The sequence below is a fragment of the Triticum aestivum genome, chromosome 6A (assembly GCF_018294505.1).
Source record: "Triticum aestivum cultivar Chinese Spring chromosome 6A, IWGSC CS RefSeq v2.1, whole genome shotgun sequence".
NCBI classification, from domain to species: domain Eukaryota; kingdom Viridiplantae; phylum Streptophyta; class Magnoliopsida; order Poales; family Poaceae; genus Triticum; species Triticum aestivum.
The window spans coordinates 526,465,466-526,485,634 of record NC_057809.1 but is presented as its reverse complement, the minus strand read 5'-3'; positions in this window follow the sequence as shown (position 1 = coordinate 526,485,634).

Genomic DNA, 20,169 nt, shown 5'->3' with positions numbered 1-20,169 from the left:
GAGAGAATGAAATTATTGAAACATATAATATTGATGAAAGTGATGATGAAGGCTCTCCTAATAAATATGAATTGCCTGTTGTGCCTAAGGGCTATGTTATGGATGAAGAAACTAAAAGAGACTTTCTTGCTTGCAATGATAGAAGTGATCTTAAGAAATTATTAGCTAAGCTTAAACAAAAAACTCTCAATCCTAGAATGAAATATGATCCTGCTTATGCTACTTCACCTATCTTTCTTACTGATAAGGATTATGAATTCTCTATTGATCCTGATATAATTACTTTGCTTGAATTTGATCCTTTTTATGGCTATGAATCTAAAACTGTTTTGGCACATCTTACTAAATTAAATGATATAGCCACCTTGTTCACTAATGACGAGAGAACTCACTACTTTTATATCCTTAAAATATTTCTCATTAAAGGGTGATGCTAATATATGGTTTAATTCTCTTGATCCTGGTTGTGTGCGTAGTCCCCAGGATATGATTTATTACTTCTCTGCTAAATATTTCCCTGCTCATAAGAAACAAGCTGCTTTGAGGGATATATATATAATTTTGTGCAAATTGAAGAAGAGAGTCTCCCACAAGCTTGGGAGAGGCTTCTCCAATTACTTAATGCTTTGCCTAATCATCCTCTTAAGAAAAATGAAATACTTGATATCTTTTATAATGGACTAACCGATGCTTCTAGAGATTACCTGGATAGTTGTGTTGGTTCTGTTTTCGGGGAAAGAACACCGGATGAAGCTGAAATTCTATTGAATAATATGTTGACAAATGAAAATAATTGAACACTTCCTGAGCCAGCTCCAGAGCCAACTCCTGAGCCTATTACTAAACCAACCTCAAAGAAAAGAGGCGTTCTATTTCTCAGTCCTAAAGATATGCAAGAGGCAAAGAAATCTATGAAAGAAAAGGGTATTAAAGCTGAAGACGTTAAGAATTTACCTCCTATTGAAGAAATACATGGTTCTAATTTACCACCTACTGAAGAGATACATGATCTTGATAACCCAACACAGGTAGTAAAGGTAAATTCCTCTACAGATATGATAAAGCTAAAATCCCATTTACTAAGTTTGCTAGCCCATGCTTGGATGAGTTTGATAACTTTATGGTTAAGAAAGAAAACTTCAATGCTTATTTTGGTAGAGAATTAAAACGCAATGTTGATATGCTCGAACACTTGGGTGATTATATGGCTAATGTTAGAGGTGAACTTAAACTTATTAGTAAACATGCTTCTATGGTTACCACTCCAGTAGAATAAGTACTTAAAGCTCAAAATGATTTGCTCAATGAATTGAATAGTAAGAATAATGACTATGCTGTTAGAGTGGCTACTAGAACTGGTAAAATGACTCAGAAACCATTGTATCCTGAAGGCCATCCTAAGAGAATTGAGCAAGATTCTCAGAGAAATAATGTAGATGCACCTAGTCCTTCTAAAAGGAAGAAAAAGAAAAATGATAGTACTTTGCATGCTTCTAGTGAACCTGTTATTGACACACCTGAGGATCCCAATGATATCTCTATTTCTGATGCTGAAACACAATCTGGTAATGAACATGAAACTAGTGATAATGTTAATGATAATGTTCATGTTGATGCTCAACCTAGCAATGATAATGATGTAGAAATTGAACCTGTTGTTGATCTTGATAACCCACAATCAAAGAATCAACGTTATGATAAGAGATACTTTGTTGCTAGGAAACATGGTAAAAAAAGAGAACCATGGGTTCAGAAACCCATGCCTTTTCCTCCTAAGCCATCCAAGAAAAAGGATGATGAGGATTTTGAGCGCTTTGCTGAAATGATTAGACCTATCTTTTTGCGTATGCGTTTGACTGATATGCTTAAAATGAATCCTTATGCTAATTACATGAAATAAATTCTCACTAATAAAAGAAAGATACCGGAAGCTAAGTTTTCCACCATGCTTGCTAATTATACTTTTAAGGGTGGAATACCTAACAAACGAGGAGATCCAGGAGTACCAACTATACCATGCTCCATTAAAAGAAACTATGTTAAAACTGCTTTATGTGATCTTGGAGCCGGTGTTAATGTTATGCCTCTCTCTTTATATCGTAGACTTGATTTGAATAAGTTGACACCTACTGAAATATCTTTGCAAATGGCTGATAAATCAACTGCTATACCTGTCGATATTTGTGAGGATGTGCCTGTTGTGGTTGCAAACGTTACTATTTTAATGGACTGTGTTATTCCTGATATTCCCGAGGACGATAGTATGTCTATTATTCTTGGAAGACCCTTTTTGAATACTGCAGGGGCTGTTATTGATTGCTGAATGAAATATGCCCTGGAGGCAATAATAAAGTTATTATTTATTTCCTTATTTCATGATAAATCTTTATTATTCATGCTAGAATTGTATTAACCAGAAACTTGATACATGTGTGAATGCATAGACAAACAGAGTGTCACTAGTATGCCTCTACTTGACTAGCTCGTTGAATCAAAGATGGTTAAGTTTCCTAGCCATAGACATGAATTGTCATTTGATTAACGGGATCACATCATTAGGAGAATGATGTGATTGACTTGACCCATTCCGTTAGCTTAGCACTTGATCGTTTAGTATGTTGCTATTGCTTTCTTCATGACTTATACATGTTCCTATGACTATGAGATTATGCAACTCCCATTTACCGGAGGAACACTTTGTGTGCTACCAAACGTTACAACGTAACTGGGTGATTATAAAGGTGCTCTACAGGTGTCTCCAAAGGTACTTGTTGAGTTGGTGTATTTCGAGATTATGATTTGTCACTACGATTGTCGGAGAGGTATCTCTGGGCCCACTCGGTAATACACATCACTATAAGCATTGCAAGCATTTAACTAATGAGTTAGTTGTGGGATGATGTATTACGGAACGAGTAAAGAGACTTGTCAATAACGAGATTGAACTAGGTATTGAGATACCGACGATCGAATCTCGGGCAAGTAACATACCGTTGACAGAGGGAACAACGTATGTGGTTATGCGGTTTGACCGATAAAGATCTTCGTAGAATATGTAGGAGCCAATATGAGCATCCAGGTTCTGCTATTGCTTATTGACCGGAGATGTGTCTCGGTCATGTCTACATAGTTCTCGAACCCATAGGGTCCGCACACTTAACATTCGGTAACGATTTGTATTATGAGTTATATGATTTGATGTACCGAAGGTAGTTCAGAGTCCCGGATGAGATCGGGGACATTATGAGGAGTCTCGAAATGGTCGAGACGTAAAGATCAATATATTGGACGACTATATTCGAACATCGGAAAGGTTCCGAGTGATTCGGGTATTTTTTGGAGTACCGGAGAGTTACGGAAATTCGTATTGGGCCTTAATGGGCCATACGAGAAAGGAGAGAAAGGCCTCAAAAGGTGGCCGCACCCCTCCCCATGGTCTGGTCCGAATTGGACTAGGGAAGGGGGCGCCCGCTTCCTTCCTTCTCCTTTTCCCTTCCCTTTTTCCTATTCCATGTGGGAGGAGGAATCGTACTAGGACGCCACACTTCTGGCGCGCCCTAGGGGCTGGCCGGCCTCCCCTCCTCCATCCTTTATATACGGGGGCATGGGGCACCTCTAGACACACAAGTTGATCTGTTGATCTCTCCCAGCCGTGTGCAGTGCCCTCTTCCACCATATTCCACCTCGGTCATATCGTAGCGGTGCTTAGGCGAAGCCCTGCGTCGATAGCAACATCATCACCGTCATCACACCATCGTGCTGACGGAACTCTCCTGTGAAGCTCTGTTGGATTGGAGTTCGTGGGACGTCATCGAGTTGAGCGTGTGCTGAACTCGGAGGTGTCGTATGTTCGGTACTTGGATCGGTCGGATCGTGAAGACGTACGACTACATCAACCGCGCTGTGCTAACGCTTCCGCTTTTGGTCTGCGAGGGTACATGGACAACACTCGCCTCTCTTGTTTCTATGCATCACCATGATCTTGCGTGTGCGTAGGATTTTTTTTGAAATTACTATGTTCCCAACAATGGCATCCGAGCCAGGTTTTATGCGTAGATGTTATATGCACGAGTAGAACACAAGTGAGTTGTGGGTGATACAAGTCATACTGCTTACCAGCATGTCATACTTTGGTTCGGCGGTATTGTTGGATGAAGCGGCCCGGACTGACATTACGCGTACGCTTATGCGAGACTGGTTCTACCGACGTGCTTTGCACACAGGTGGCTGGCGGGTGTCAGTTTCTCCAACTTTAGTTGAACCGAGTGTGGCTACGCCCGGTCCTTGAGAAGGTTAAAACAGCACTAACTTGACGAACTATCGTTGTGGTTTTGATGCGTAAGTAAGAACGGTTCTTGCTCAGCCTGTAGCAGCCACGTAAAACTTGCAACAACAAAGTGGAGGACGTCTAACTTGTTTTTGCAGGGCATGTTGTGATGTGATATGGTCAAGACATGATGCTATATTTTATTGTATGAGATGATCATGTTTGTAACCGGGTTATCGGCAACTGGCAGGAGCCATATGGTTGTCGCTTTATTGTATGCAATGCAATCGCCCTGTAATGTTTTACTTTATCACTAAGCGGCAGCGATAGTCGTAGAAGCAATAGTTGGCAAGACGACAATGATGCTACGATGGAGATCAAGGTGTCGCACCAGTGACGATGGTGATCATGACGGTGCTTCAGAGATGGAGATCACAAGCACAAGATGATGATGGCCATATCATATCACTTACATTGATTGCATGTGATGTTTATCTTTTATGCATCTTCTTTTTCTTAGATCGACAATAGCATTATAAGATGATCTCTCACTAAATTTCAAGATAAAAGTGTTCTCCCTGAGTATGCACCATTGCCAAAGTTCATCGTGCCGAGACACCATGTGATGATCGGGTGTGATAAGCTCTACGTTCATCTACAACGGATGCAAGCCAATTTTGCACATGCAGAATACTTGGGTTAAACTTGGTGAGCCTAGCATATGCAGATATGGCCTCGGAACGCTGAGACCGAAAGGTCGAGCGTGAATCATATAGAAGATATGATCAACATAGTGATGTTCACCATTGAAAACTACTCCATCTCACGTGATGATCGGACATGGTTTAGTTGATTTGGATCACGTGATCACTTAGATGATTAGAGGGATGTCTATCTAAGTGGGAGTTCTTAAGTAATATGATTGATTGAACTTTAATTTATCATGAACTTAGTCCGAGTAGTATTAGCATATCTATGTTGTAGATCAATAGCTCGTGTTTAGCTCCCCTGTTTATTTTGATATGTTCCTAGAGAAAACTAAGTTGAAAGATGTTTGTAGCAATGATGCCGATTGGATCCGTGATCCGAGGATTATCCTCATTGCTGCACAGAAGAATTATGTCCTTGATGCACCGCTAGGTGACAGACCAATTGCAGGAGCATATGCAGACATTATGAACGTTTGGCAAGCTCGATATGATGACTACTTGATAGTTTAGTGCACCATGCTTTACGGCTTAGAACTGGGACATCAAAAATGTTTTGAACACCACAGAGCATATAAGATGTTCCAAGAGTTGAAGTTGGTATTTCATACTCATGTCCGTGTCAAGAGGTATGAGACCTCTGACAGTACTTTGCCTATAAGATGGAGGAGAATAGCTCAACCAGTGAGCATGTGCTCAGATTGTCTGAGTAGTACAATTGCTTGAATCAAGTGGGAGTTAATCTTCCAGATAAGATAGTAATTGCCAAAATTCTCTAGTCACTACCACCAAGTTACTAGAACTTCGTGATGAACTATAATATGCAAGGGATGACGAAAGTAATTCCCGAACTCTTCCCGATGCTGAAATCGACGAAGGTAGAAATCAAGAAAGAGCATCAAGTGTTGATGGTTGAAAAGACCACCAGTTTCAAGAAAAGGGCAAAGGGAAGAAGGGGAACTTCAAGAAGAACGGCAAGCAAGTTGCAGCTCAAGTGAAGAAACCCAAGTCTGGATCTAAGCCTGAGACTGAGTGCTTCTACTGCAAAGGGGCTGGTCACTGGAAGCGGAACTGCTCCAAGTATTTGGTGGATAAGAAGGATGGCAAAGTGAACAAAGGTATATTTGATATACATGTTATTGATGTGTACTTTACTAGTGTTTATAGCAAACCGTCAGTATTTGATACTAGTTCAGTTGCTAAAGAGTAGTAACTCGAAACGGGAGTTGTAGAATGAACAGAAACTAGTTAAGGGCGAGGTGACGATGTGTGTTGGAAGTAGTTCCAAGATTGATATGATCATCATCGCACACTCCCTGTACTTTCGAGATTGGTGTTGAACCTAAATAAGTGTTATTTGGTGTTTGCATTGAGCATGAATATGATTTGATCATGTTTATTGCAATATAGTTATTCATTTAAGTTAGAGAATAATTGTTATTCTGTTTACATGAATAAAACCTTCTATGGTCATACACCCAATGAAAATGGTTTGTTGGATCTCGATAGTAGTGATACACATATTCATAATATTGAAGCCAAAAGATGCAGAGTTGATAATGATAGTGCAACTTATTTGTGGCACTGCCGTTTAGGTCATATTGGTGTAAAGCACATGAAGAAACTCCATTCTGATGGACTTTTGGAATCACTTGATTATGAATCACTTGATACTTGCGAACCATGCCTCATGGGAAAGATGACTAAAATGCCATTCTCCGGAACAATGGAGCGAGCAACTGACTTATTGGAAATAATACATACTGATGTATGCGATCCGATGAGTGTTGAGGCTCGTGGCGGGTATCATTATTTTCTGACCTTCACAGATGATTTAAGCAGATATGGGTATATCGACTTGATGAAACATAAGTCTGAAACATTTGAAAAGTTCAAAGAACTTCAGAGTGAAGTGGAAAATCATCGTGACAAGAAAATAAAGTTTCTACGATCTGATCGCAGAGACAAATATTTGAGTTACGAGTTTGATCTTCAATTAAAACAATGTGGAATAGTTTCACAAAATCGTGCCACCTGGAACACCACAGCATAATGGTGTGTCTGAACGTCATAACCATACTATTATTTGATATAGTGCAATCTATGATGTTTCTTACCGATTAACCACTATAGTTTTGGGGTTATGCATTAGAGACAGCTGCATTCACGTTAAAAAGGGCACCATCTAAATCCGTTGAGACGACACTGTATGAACTGTGGTTTGGCAAGAAACCAAAGTTGTCGCTTCTTAAAGTTTGGGGTTGCGATGCTTATAAGAAAAAGTTTCATCCTGATAAGTTCAAACCCAAATCGGAGAAATGTGTCTTCATATGATACCCAAAGGAGAAAGTTGGGTACACCTTCTATCACAGATCCGAAGGCAAGACATTCGTTGCTGAGAATGGATCCTTTCTTGAGAAGGAGTTTCTCTCGAAAGAAGTGAGTGGGAGGAAAGTAGAACTTGATGAGGTAACTGTACCTGCTCCCTTATAGGAAAGTAGATCATCACAGAAATCTGTTTCTGTGACTCCTACACCAATTAGTGAGGAAGCTAATGATGATGATCATGTAACTTCAGATCAAGTTACTACCGAACCTTGTAGGTCAACCAGAGTGAGATCCGCACCAGAGTGGTACGGTAGTCCTGTTCTGGAGTTCATGTTAATTGACCATGACGAACCTACAAACTATGAGGAAGCGATGATGAGCCCAGATTCCGTGAAATGGCTTGAGGCCATGAAATCTAAGATTGGATCCAAGTGAATCAAAGTCCATACTTTGTTCTCATACATGGGTTAATTGACCAAGAGGAAGAATAAATGACTCACCGATCATCGGGCAAGTCAATCAAAGTCCATACTTTGTTCTCATACATGGATCCAATCTCAGATTTCATGGCCTCAAGCCATTTCGCGGAATCTGGGCTCATCATCGCTTCCTCATAGTTCGTAGGTTCGTCATGGTCAATTAACATGACCTCCAGAACAGGACTACCGTACCACTCTGGTGCGGATCTCACTCTGGTTGACCTACAAGGTTCAGTAGTAACTTGATTTGAAGTTACATGATCATCATCATTAGCTTCCTCACTTATTGGTGTAGGAGTCACAGAAACAGATTTCTGTGATGATCTACTTTCCAATAAGGGAGCGGGTACAGTTACCTCATCAAGTTCTACTTTCCTCCCACTCACTTATTTTGAGAGAAACTCCTTCTCTAGAAAGGATCCATTCTCAGCAACGAATGTCTTGCCTTCGGATCTGTGATAGAAGGTGTACCCAACTATCTCCTTTGGGTATCCTATGAAGACACATTTGTCCGATTTGGGTTTGAACTTATCAGGATGAAACTTTTTCTTATAAGCATCGCAACCCCAAACTTTAAGAAATGACAACTTTGGTTTCTTGCCAAACCACAGTTCATATGGTGTCGTCTCAACGGATTTAGATGGTGCCCTTTTTAACGTGAATGCAGCTGTCTCTAATGCATAACCCCAAAACTATAGTGGTTAATCGGTAAGAAACATCATAGATTGCACTATATCCAATAATAGTACGGTTATGATGTTCAGACACACCATTATGCTGTGGTGTTCTAGGTGGCACGATTTTGTGAAACTATTCCACATTGTTTTAATTGAAGACCAAACTCGTAACTCAAATATTTGTCTCTGTGATCAGATCGTAGAAACTTTATTTTCTTGTCACGATGATTTTCCACTTCACTCTGAAGTTCTTTGAACTTTTCAAATGTTTCAGACTTATGTTTCATAAAGTAGATATACCCATATCTGCTTAAATCATCTGTGAATGTCAGAAAATAACGATACCCGCCGCGAGCCTCAACACTCATCGGATCGCATACATCAGTATGTATTATTTCCAATAAGTCAGTTGCTCGCACCATTGTTCCGGAGAATGGCGTTTTAGTCATCTTGCCCATGAGGCATGGTTCGCAAGTATCAAGTGATTCATAATCAAGTGATTCCAAAAGTCCATTAGAATGGAGTTTCTTCCTGTACATTACACCAATATGACCTAAATGACAGTGCCACAAATAAGTTGCACTATCATTATCAGCTCTGCATCTTTTGGCTTCAATATTATGAATATGTGTATCACTACTATCGAGATCCAACAAACCATTTTCATTGGGTGTATGACCATAGAAGGTTTTATTCATGTAAATAGAATAACAATTATTCTCTAACTTAAATGAATAACTATATTGCAATAAACATGATCAAATCATATTCATGCTCAACGCAAACACCAAATAACACTTATTTAGGTTCAACACTAATCTCGAAAGTACAGGGAGTGTGCGATGATGATCATATCAATCTTGGAATTACTTCCAACACACATCGTCACCTCGCCCTAAACTAGTTTCTGTTCATTCTGCAACTCCCGTTTCGAGTTACTACTCTTTAGCAACTGAACTAGTATCAAATACCGAGGGGTTGCTATAAACACTAGTAAAGTACACATCAATAACATGTATATCAAATATACCTTTGTTCACTTTTCCATCCTTCTTATCCGCCAAATACTTGGAGCAGTTCCGCTTCCAGTGACCAGTCCCTTTGTAGTAGAAGCACCCAGTCTCAGGCTTAGGTCCAGACTTGGGTTTCTTCACTTGAGTTGCAACTTGCTTGCCGTTCTTCTTGAAGTTCCCCTTCTTCCCTTTGCCCTTTTCTTGAAACTGGTGGTCTTGTCAACCATCAACACTTGATGCTCTTTCTTGATTTCTACCTTCATCGATTTCAGCATCGCGAAGAGTTCGGGAATTACTTTCGTCATCCCTTGCACATTATAGTTCATCACGAAGTTCTAGTAACTTGGTGATAGTGACTAGAGAACTTTGGCAATTACTATCTTATCTGGAAGATTAACTCCCACTTGATTCAAGCAATTGTAGTACTCAGACAATCTGAGCACATGCTCACTGGTTGAGGTATTCTCCTCCATCTTATAGGCAAAGTACTGTCAGAGGTCTCATACCTCTCGACATAGACATGAGTATGAAATACCAATTTCAACTCTTGGAACATCTTATATGCTCTGTAGTGTTCAAAACATTTTTGAAGTCCCGGTTCTAAGCCGTAAAGCATGGTGCACTAAACTATCAAGTAGTCATCATATCGAGCTTGCCAAACGTTCATAATGTCTGCATATGCTCCTGCAATTGGTCTGTCACCTAGCGGTGCATCAAGGACATAATTCTTCTGTGCAGCAATGAGGATAATCCTCGGATCACGGATCCAATCGGCATCATTGCTACAAACATCTTTCAACTTAGTTTTCTCTAGGAACATATCAAAATAAATAGGGGAGCTAAACGCGAGCTATTGATCTACAACATAGATATGCTAATACTACCAGGACTAAGTTCATGATAAATTAAAATTCAATTAATCATATTACTTAAGAAATCCCAGTTAGATAGACATCCCTCTAATCATCTAAGTGATCACGTGATCCAAATCAACTAAACCATGTCCGATCATCACGTGAGATGGAGTAGTTTTCAATGGTGAACATCACTATGTTGATCATATCTTCTATATGATTCACGCTCGACCTTTCGGTCTCAGTGTTCTGAGGCCATATCTGCATATGCTAGGCTCGCCAAGTTTAACCCGAGTATTCTGCGTGTGCAAAAATTGGCTTGCATCCGTTGTAGATGAATGTAGAGCTTATCACACCCGATCATCACGTGGTGTCTCGGCACGATGAACTTTGGCAACGGTGGATACTCAGGGAGAACACTTTTATCTTGAAATTTAGTGAGAGATCATCTTATAATGCTACTGTCGATCTAAGCAAAATAAGATGCATAAAAGATAAACATCACATGCAATCAATATAAGTGATATGATATGGCCATCATCATCTTGTGCTTGTGATCTCCATCTCCGAAGCACCGTCATGATCACCATCGTCACCAGCGCGACACCTTGATCTCCATCGTAGAATCATTGTCGTCTCGCCAACTATTGCTTCTACGACTATCGCTACCGCTTAGTGATAAAGTAAAGCATTACAGGGCGATTGCATTGCATACAATAAAGCGACAACCATATGGCTCCTGCCAGTTGCCGATAACCCGATCACAAACATGATCATCTCATACAATAAAATATAGCATCATGTCTTGACCATATCACATCACAACATGCCCTGCAAAAACAAGTTAGACGTCCTCCACTATGTTGTTGCAAGTTTTACGTGGTTGCTACGGGCTGAGCAAGAACCGTTCTTACCTACGCATCAAAACCACAACGATAGTTCCTCAAGTTAGTGTTGTTTTAACCTTCTCAAGGACCGGGCGTAGCCACACTCGGTTCAACTAAAGTTGGAGAAACTGACACCCGCCAGCCACCTGTGTGCAAAGCACGTCGGTAGAACTAGTCTTGCGTAAGCGTACGCGTAATGTCGGTCCGGGCCGCTTCATCCAACAATACCGCCGAACCAAAGTATGACATGCTGGTAAGTAGTATGACTTGTATCGCCCACAACTCACTTGTGTTCTACTCGTGCATATAACATCTACGCATAAAACCTAGCTCGGATGCCACTGTTGGGAACGTAGTAATTTCAAAAAAATTCCTACGCACACGCAAGATCATGGTGATGCATAGCAATAAGAGGGGAGAGTGGTGTCCATGTACCCTCGCAGACCAAAAGCGAAAACGTTAGCACAACGCGGTTGCTGTAGTCGTACGTCTTCATGATCCGACCGATCCAAGTACCGAACATACGGCACCTCCAAGTTCAGCACACGTTCAGCTCTATGACGTCCCACGAACTCCGATCCAACAGAGCTTCACAGGAGAGTTCCATCAGCACGACGGTGTGATGATGGTGATGATGTTGCTACCGACACAGGGCTTCGCCTAAGCACCGCTACGGTATGACCGAGGATGAATATGATGGAAGAGGGCGCCACACACGGCTGGGAGAGATCAACAGATCAACTTGTGTGTCTAGAGGTGCCCCATGCCCCCGTATATAAAGGATGGAGGAGGGGAGGCCGGCCAGCCCATAGGCGCGCCAGAAGTGTGGCGTCCTAGTAGGATTCCTCCTCCCACATGGAATAGGAAAAAGGGAAGGGAAAAGGAGAAGGAAGGAAGGGGGCGCCCCCCTTCCCTAGTCCAATTCGGACCAGACCATGGGGAGGGGGGCGGCCACCTTTTGAGGCCTTTCTCTCCTTTCCCGTATGGCCCATTAAGGCCCAATACAAATTCCCGTAACTCTGCGGTACTCCGAAAAATACCCGAATGACTCGGAACCTTTCCGATGTTCGAATATAGTCGTCCAATATATCGATCTTTACATCTCGACCATTTCGAGACTCCTCGTCATGTCCCCGATCTCATCCGAGACTCCGAACTACCTTCGGTACATCAAATCACATAACTCATAATACAAGTCGTCACCGAATGTTAAGCGTGCGGACCCTACGGGGTCGAGAACTATGTAGACATGACCGAGACACATCTCTAGTCAATAACCAATAGCGGAACCTGGATGCTCATATTGGCTCCTACATATTCTACGAAGATCTTTATCAGTCAAACCACATAACAACATACGTTGTTCCCTTTGTCAACGGTATGTTACTTGCCCGAGATTCGATCGTCGGTATCTCAATACCTAGTTCAATCTCGTTACCGGCAAGTCTCTTTACTCGTTCCGTAATACATCATCCCGCAACTAACTCATTAGTTACAATGCTAGCAAGGCTTATAGTGATGTGTATTACCGTGTGGGCCCAGAGATACCTCTCCGACAATCGGAGTGACAAATCCTAATCTCGAAATACGCCAACTCAACAAGTACCTTCGGAAACACCTGTAGAGCACCTTTATAATCACCCAGTTACATTGTGATGTTTGGTAGCACACAAAGTGTTCCTCCGGTAAACGGGAGTTGCATAATCTCATAGTCATAGGAACATGTATAAGTCATGAAGAAAGCAATAGCAACATACTAAACAATCAAGTGCTAAGCTAACGGAATGGGTCAAGTCAATCACATCATTCTCCTAATGATGTGATCCCATTAATCAAATGACAACTCATGTCTATGGCTAGGAAACTTAACCATCTTTGATTCAACGAACTAGTCGAGTAGAGGCATACTAGTGACACTCTGTTTGTCTATGCATTCACACATGTATGAAGTTTCCGGTTAATACAATTCTAGCATGAACAATAAACATTTATCATGAAATAAGGAAATAAATAATAACTTTATTATTGCCTGTAGGGCATATTTCCTTCAGCAATCAATAACAGCCCCTGCAGTATTCAAAAAGGGTCTTCCAAGAATAATAGACATACTATCATCCTCGGGAATATCAAGAATAACAAAGTCCATTAAAATAGTAATGTTTGCAACCACAACAGGCACATCCTCACAAATATTGACAGGTATAGCAGTTGATTTATCAGCGATTTGCAAAGATATTTCAGTAGGTGTCAACTTATTCAAATCAAATCTATGATATAAAGAGAGAGGCATAACACTAACACCGGCTCCAAGATCACATAACGCAGTTTAAACATAGTTTCTTTTAATGGAGCATGGTATAGTTGGTACTCCTGGATCTCCTGGTTTGTTAGGTATTCCACCCTTAAAAGTATAATTAGCAAGCATGGTGGAAATTTCAGCTTCCGGTATCTTTCTTTTATTAGTGACAATTTCTTTCATGTACTTAGCATAAGGATTCATTTTAAGCATATCAGTCAAATGCATACGCAAAAAGATAGGTCTAATCATTTCAGCAAAGTGCTCAAAATCCTCATCATCTTTTTTCTTGGATGGCTTAGGAGGAAAAGGCATGGGTTTCTGAATCCATGGTTCTCTTTTTTTACCATGTTTCCTAGCAACAAAGTCTCTCTTATCATAACGTTGATTCTTTGATTGTGGGTTATCAAGATCAACAACAGGTTCAATTTCTACATCATTATCATTGCTAGGTTGAGCATCAACATGAACATTATCATTAACATTATCACTAGTTTCATGTTCATTACCAGATTGTGTTTCAACATCAGAAATAGAGATATCATTGGGATTCTCAGGTGTGTGAATAACAGGTTCACTAGAAGCATGCAAAGTACTATCATTTTTCTTTTTCTTCCTTTTAGAAGTACTAGGTGCATCTACATTATTTATCTGAGAATCTTGCTCAATTCTCTTAGGATGGCCTTCAGGATACAATGGTTTCTGAGTCATTTTAGCAGTTCTAGTAGCCACTCTAACAGCATAGTCATTATTCTTATGATTCAATTCATTGAGCAAATCATTTTGAGCTTTAAGTACTTGTTCTACTTGAGTGGTAACCATAGAAGCATGTTTACTAATAAGTTTAAGTTCACCTCTAACATTATCCATAAAATCACCCGTGTTCGAGCATATCAGCATTGCGTTTTAATTCTCTACCAAAATAAGCATTGAAGTTTTCTTGCTTAACCATAAAGTTATCAAACTCATCCAAGCATGGGCTAGCAAACTTAGTAAATGGGATTTCAGCTTTATCATATCTGTAGAGGGAATTTACCTCTACTACCTGTGTCGGGTTATCAAGATCATGTATTTCTTTAGTAGGCGGTAAATTAAGACCATGTATTTCTTCAATAGGAGGTAAATTCTTAACGTCTTCAGCTTTAATACCCTTTTCTTTCATAGATTTCTTTGCCTCTTGCATATCTTTAGGACTGAGAAATAGAATGCCTCTTTTCTTTGGGGTTGGTTTAGGAATAGGCTCAGGAGCTGGCTCGGGAAGTGTCCAATTATTTTCATTTGTCAACATATTATTCAATAGAATTTCAGCTTCATCTGGTGTTCTTTCCCTGAAAACAGAACCAACACAACTATCCAGGTAATCTCAGGAAGCATCGGTTAGTCCATTATAAAAGATATCAAGTATTTCATTTTTCTTAAGAGGATGATTAGGCAAAGCATTAAGTAATTGGAGAAGCCTCCCCCAAGCTTGTGGGAGACTCTCTTCTTCAATTTGCACAAAATTATATATATATATATATATATATATATATATATATATATATATATATCCCTCAAAGCAGCTTGTTTCTTATGAGCAGGGAAATATTTAGCAGAGAAGTAATAAATCATATCCTGGGGACTACGCACACAACCAGGATCAAGAGAATTAAACCATATCTTAGCATCACCCTTTAATGAGAATGGAAATATTTTAAGGATATAAAAGTAGCGAGTTCTCTCGTCATTAGTGAACAGGGTGGCTATATAATTTAATTTAGTAAGATGTGCCAAAACAGTTTCAGATTCATATCCATAAAAAGGATCAGATTCAACCAAAGTAATTATATCAGGATCAATAGAGAATTCATAATCCTTATCAGTAACAAAGATAGGTGAAGTAGCATAAGCAGGATCATATTTCATTCTATCATTGAGAGTTTTTTGTTTAAGCTTAGCTAATAATTTCTTAAGATCACTTCTATCATTGCAAGCAAGAAAGTCTCTTTTAGTTTCTTCATCCATAACATAGCCCTCAGGCACAACAGGCAACTCATATTTATGAGGAGAGCCTACATCATCACTTTCATCAATATTATCTGTTTCAATAATTTCATTCTCTCTAGCCCTTGCAAGTTGTTCATCAAGAAATTCGCCAAGTGGCACAGTAGTATCAAGCATAGAAGTAGTTTCATCATAAGTATCATGCATAGCAGAAGTGGCATCATCAATAATATGCGACATATCAGAATTAATAGCAGAAGCGGGTTTAGGTGTCGCAAGCTTACTCAAAACAAAAGGTGAATCAAGTGCAGAGCTAGATGGCAGTTCCTTACCTCCCCTCGTAGTTGAGGGATAAATCTTGGTTTTTGGATCTCTCAAGTTCTTCATAATGATAAGCAGATATAAATCCCAAGTGACTCAAAGAATAGAGTTATGCTCCTCGGCAACGGTGCCAGAAAATAGTCTTGATAACCCACAAGTATAGGGGATCGCAACAGTTTTCAAGGGTAGAGTATTCAACCCAAATTTATTGATTCGACACAAGGGGAGCCAAAGAATATTCTCAAGTATTAGCAGCTGAGTTGTCAATTCAACCACAGCTGGAAACTTAATATCTGCAGCAAAGTGTTTAGTAGCAAGGTAATATGATACTAGTGGTAACGGTAGCAAAAGGTAACGGTAGCAAAAGTAATATTTTTGGTATTTTGTAGTGATGATAACAATAGCAACGGAAAAGTAAATAAGCGAAGAACAATATGTGAAAAGCTCATAGGCATTGGATCGGTGATAGAGAATTATGCCGGATGCGGTTCATCATGTAACAGTCATAACCTAGGGTGACACAGAACTAGCTCCAATTCATCAATGTAATGTAGGCATGTATTCCGAATATAGTCATACGTGCTTATGGAAAAGAATTTGCATGACATCTTTTGTCCTATCCTCCCATGGCAGCGGGGTCCTAGTGGAAACTAAGGGATATTAAGGCCTCCTTTTAATAGAGTACCGGACCAAAGCATTAACACATGGTGAATACATGAACTCCTCAAACTATGGTCATCACCGAGAGTGGTCCCGATTATTGTCACTCTGGGGTTGCCGGATCATAACACATAGTAGGTGACTATAGACTTGCAAGATAGGATCAAGAACTCACATATATTCATGAAAACATAATAGGTTCAGATCTGAAATCATGGCACTCGGGCCCTAGTGACAAGCATTAAGCATAGCAAAGTCATAGCAACATCAATCTCAGAACATAGTGGATACTAGGGATCAAACCCTAACAAAACTAACTCGATTACATGATAAATCGCATCTAACCCATCACCGTCCAGCAAGCCTACGATGGAATTACTCACACACGGCAGTGAGCATCATGAAATTGGCGATGGAGGAAGGTTGATGATGACGATGGCGACGGATTCCCCTCTGCGGAGCCCCGAACGGACTCCAGATCAGCCCTCTCGAGAGAGTTTAGGACTTGGCGGCGGCTCCGTATCGTAAAACGTGATGAATCCTTCTTCTTTATTTTTTTCTCCCCAAACACGAATATATGGAGTTAAGGTTGAGGTCGGTGGAGCTCCAGGGGGCCCACGAGGCAGGGGGCGCACCCAGGGGGCAGGCGCGCCCCCACCCTCGTGGCTTGGGTGTGGGCCCCTGGCCTTGATTCTTTGGCAGTATTTTTTATTATTTCCAAAAATAATCTCCGTTGAGTTTCAGGTCATTCCGAGAACTTTTGTTTCTACACATAAATAACACCATGGCAATTCTGCTGAAAACAGCGTCAGTCCGGGTTAGTTCCATTTAAATCATGCAAGTTAGAGTCCAAAACAAGGGCAAAAGTGTTTGGAAAAGTAGATACGACAGAGATGTATCAGCCCCCTGCCTCGTGGATCCCACATAGGTCCCTTCCACTTATCATTTCACCCACACACTCATTCTTCCTCCCCAAAAAATCACTAGCCAACTCAAACCCGAGTTCTTGCTCATCTTGCTGCCATTTTCGATCTCCTTGCCCAAAGCTCCATTCACAAAACTGCTTTGGGGGATTGTTCTTTGGTATGTGACTCCTCTAATGGTCCAATTAGTTTTTGTTCTAGTGCTTTATTCATTGAAAATTTTTGCTGCTTAGGTGACCCTGTTCTTGAGCTTGCATGTCAAATTTATATGGTCAAAAGTAGTTTTAATGCATGATATGGCCTCTAGGCACTTGTAGGAGTAGTAGCTATCAATCTTGTTGAGTTTGGTTCACTTTTATTTTAAGTTACTAAAAATTTCAGAAATTTTCAGAAAAAGATGAAGAGATTTTTGAGGGGCTCGTCGAGCCGAAGCTCGAAGGATAAGCAAAGTGAAGAGAATAAGAAGCCCAAGTATAACCTCCCTCATACTGCGGAGGTTCGGCCATGTGAATGGCCTTGTGATGAGTTCTTGAAAGAGGCCAGGATTCATGAAGGTTTTTATCATTTGGCTAAGAATGCAGGCCTCACCGCCTTCCTCCATGACCAGTGTGAACAGTACCTCTTACTCACCAATATCTTTGTGCAAAATTTTCATTTCCATGCTAGGAGATCAACACCTTCGGTGGAATTTTATTTATATGATGAGCATAAGGAGATGTCACTTTATGATTTTTGCTGGGTCTGTTTGATACCCTTTGAGGGCGGCATAGAGGAATGTAACACCCCGGATGTAACTTTCCCTATTTGTACTCCAACTCTTGCCGTTTCCGGCGTTAAGTTAATTTATTTCCTCGGGTTCGGGTCTTTGTCTCCGTGTGTTGTTGTCTTTGTCATGCATCTCATATCATGTCATCATGTGCATTGCATTTGCATACGTGTTCGTCTCATGCATTCGAGCATTTTCCCCGTTGTCCGTTTTGCATTCCGGCGCTTCGTTCTCCTCCGGTGGACATTTCTAGCTTTCTTTCATGTGTGGGGTTTAAACATTTCCGGATTGGACCGAGACTTGCCAAGCGGCCTTGGTTTACTACCGGTAGACCGCCTGTCAAGTTTCGTATCATTTGGACTTCGTTTGGTACCCCAACGGTTAACCGAGGGACCGAAAAGGCCTCGTGTGTGTTGCAGCCTAACACCCCTCCAATTTGGCCCAAAACCCACCAAACTCTGCAACATGTCCTAGAGCGTTCGATCACGATCGCGTGGCCGAAAACCGCACCTCATTTGGACTCTCCTAGCTCCCTCTATGCCTATATATACACCCCCATTTCAAATTTGCGGATCCTCTCCCCCCTAACCCTAAAAATCCCAGATCCGCCGCTCCGGACGTGTCCGGGCGGAGCCGGACAACATCCGCCGCCCCCGCCATCCAACCCGGTGCCGCCATGTGGCGCTGCGGGTCCCCAGTTCGCCGCCGGCCCGCAGGCCCGCAGCTGGCCCGCGCAGCCCGCGCGTCGCCCACCGCCGCCGTTCGCCCGCTGCGCCGCCCGATCCACTCCGCCCCGCCGCCTCGAGCCGCCTCCACGCCGGCGGCCGCCGCCTCGCCGGCGACCCCGCCGCGCTCCCCGCGCCGCCTCCTGCCTCCGGCCGCCTCCGCCCGCCGGAACGCCGCCGCCTCGCCGCGCCTTCGCCCCGGCCGCCGCACTCCTCTGCCGAAGCCCTCGTCGCCGGCACACCTCACCCTACCGCGCGCCGCCGCCCGGACTTCGCCGGAGTCGCCGCTCGCTGGAGACCTCGCCTCGCCGGAGCTCCGGCTGGATCCGACCCAGATCGGGACCAGGTCCACCGGTCCCCGATCCAAACGACCTCGCCTCGCCCGGATCTCCTCGTCCCGGGTCCTCTCCGTCCCGGTTTGACTTTTCCGGAGAGGTTGTTTTTCGTCTAAGTCCCAGAATTTTTAGTCCAAGTTCCTCTGTTTGAGGCCCCGTAACTTTGCACCCGTAGCTCCGATTTGGGCATATAGCATATCAAAATGTTTATCTCAGAGAGTACATCATTTCATTACATTGCATCATTTTCATTTGATTTCATCTTGATGCCCGAAATGCTGTTAAAAGAGGGCTACTTGAGTTAATTGTCAGATCTGCTACTCCGTTTAGCACTTTTGTCATTTTTGCCATGATTAATGTGTGCATGATATGCCCGCGAGTTCTTCATATGTTTTGTTAAGGGTTTTGTCATCTATCCAGAGGTGCAACCCATATATTTTTAGGATGTGTGTGGTGACTTGTGCAAGCTTGCAAAGTGGTGCACTTGCTAATTCTGTTTTCAGGGACTTAGTGATTTCACTAAGTCCTGGGATTGTTTAGTTCATGATGTCATATGTTCTTGTTGTTTCCTAGTGATCCATGCCACTTTTGAGGATGATCAGTAAAGGAGTTTTGTTAATATTGTAGTGCTCTATCCATTCATGTCTTTGTTTGCATTTATGGAGAAACCTATCTTGAGTCAATCGAGCTCTACTTTTGCTTCACCGCGAATCTGGGCAGATCGTCAACTTGTTTGCGATTTTGCCGATGTTATTGTAGTTGTTCCGTGCATGCTATGTTGTTGTTCTTGCCATGTCTAGCTTGCATTTCGTGCCTTCTTAAGGGATGTATGCTTGTCTTGCCATGACTTGCACCGTGATGAGTGCATCGAGCTCGTAAACATGCCTACATGAGTTATGTTTCAGCATGACCCAGTTTTCACTAAGTCTGAAAACTGATTATGTTTTG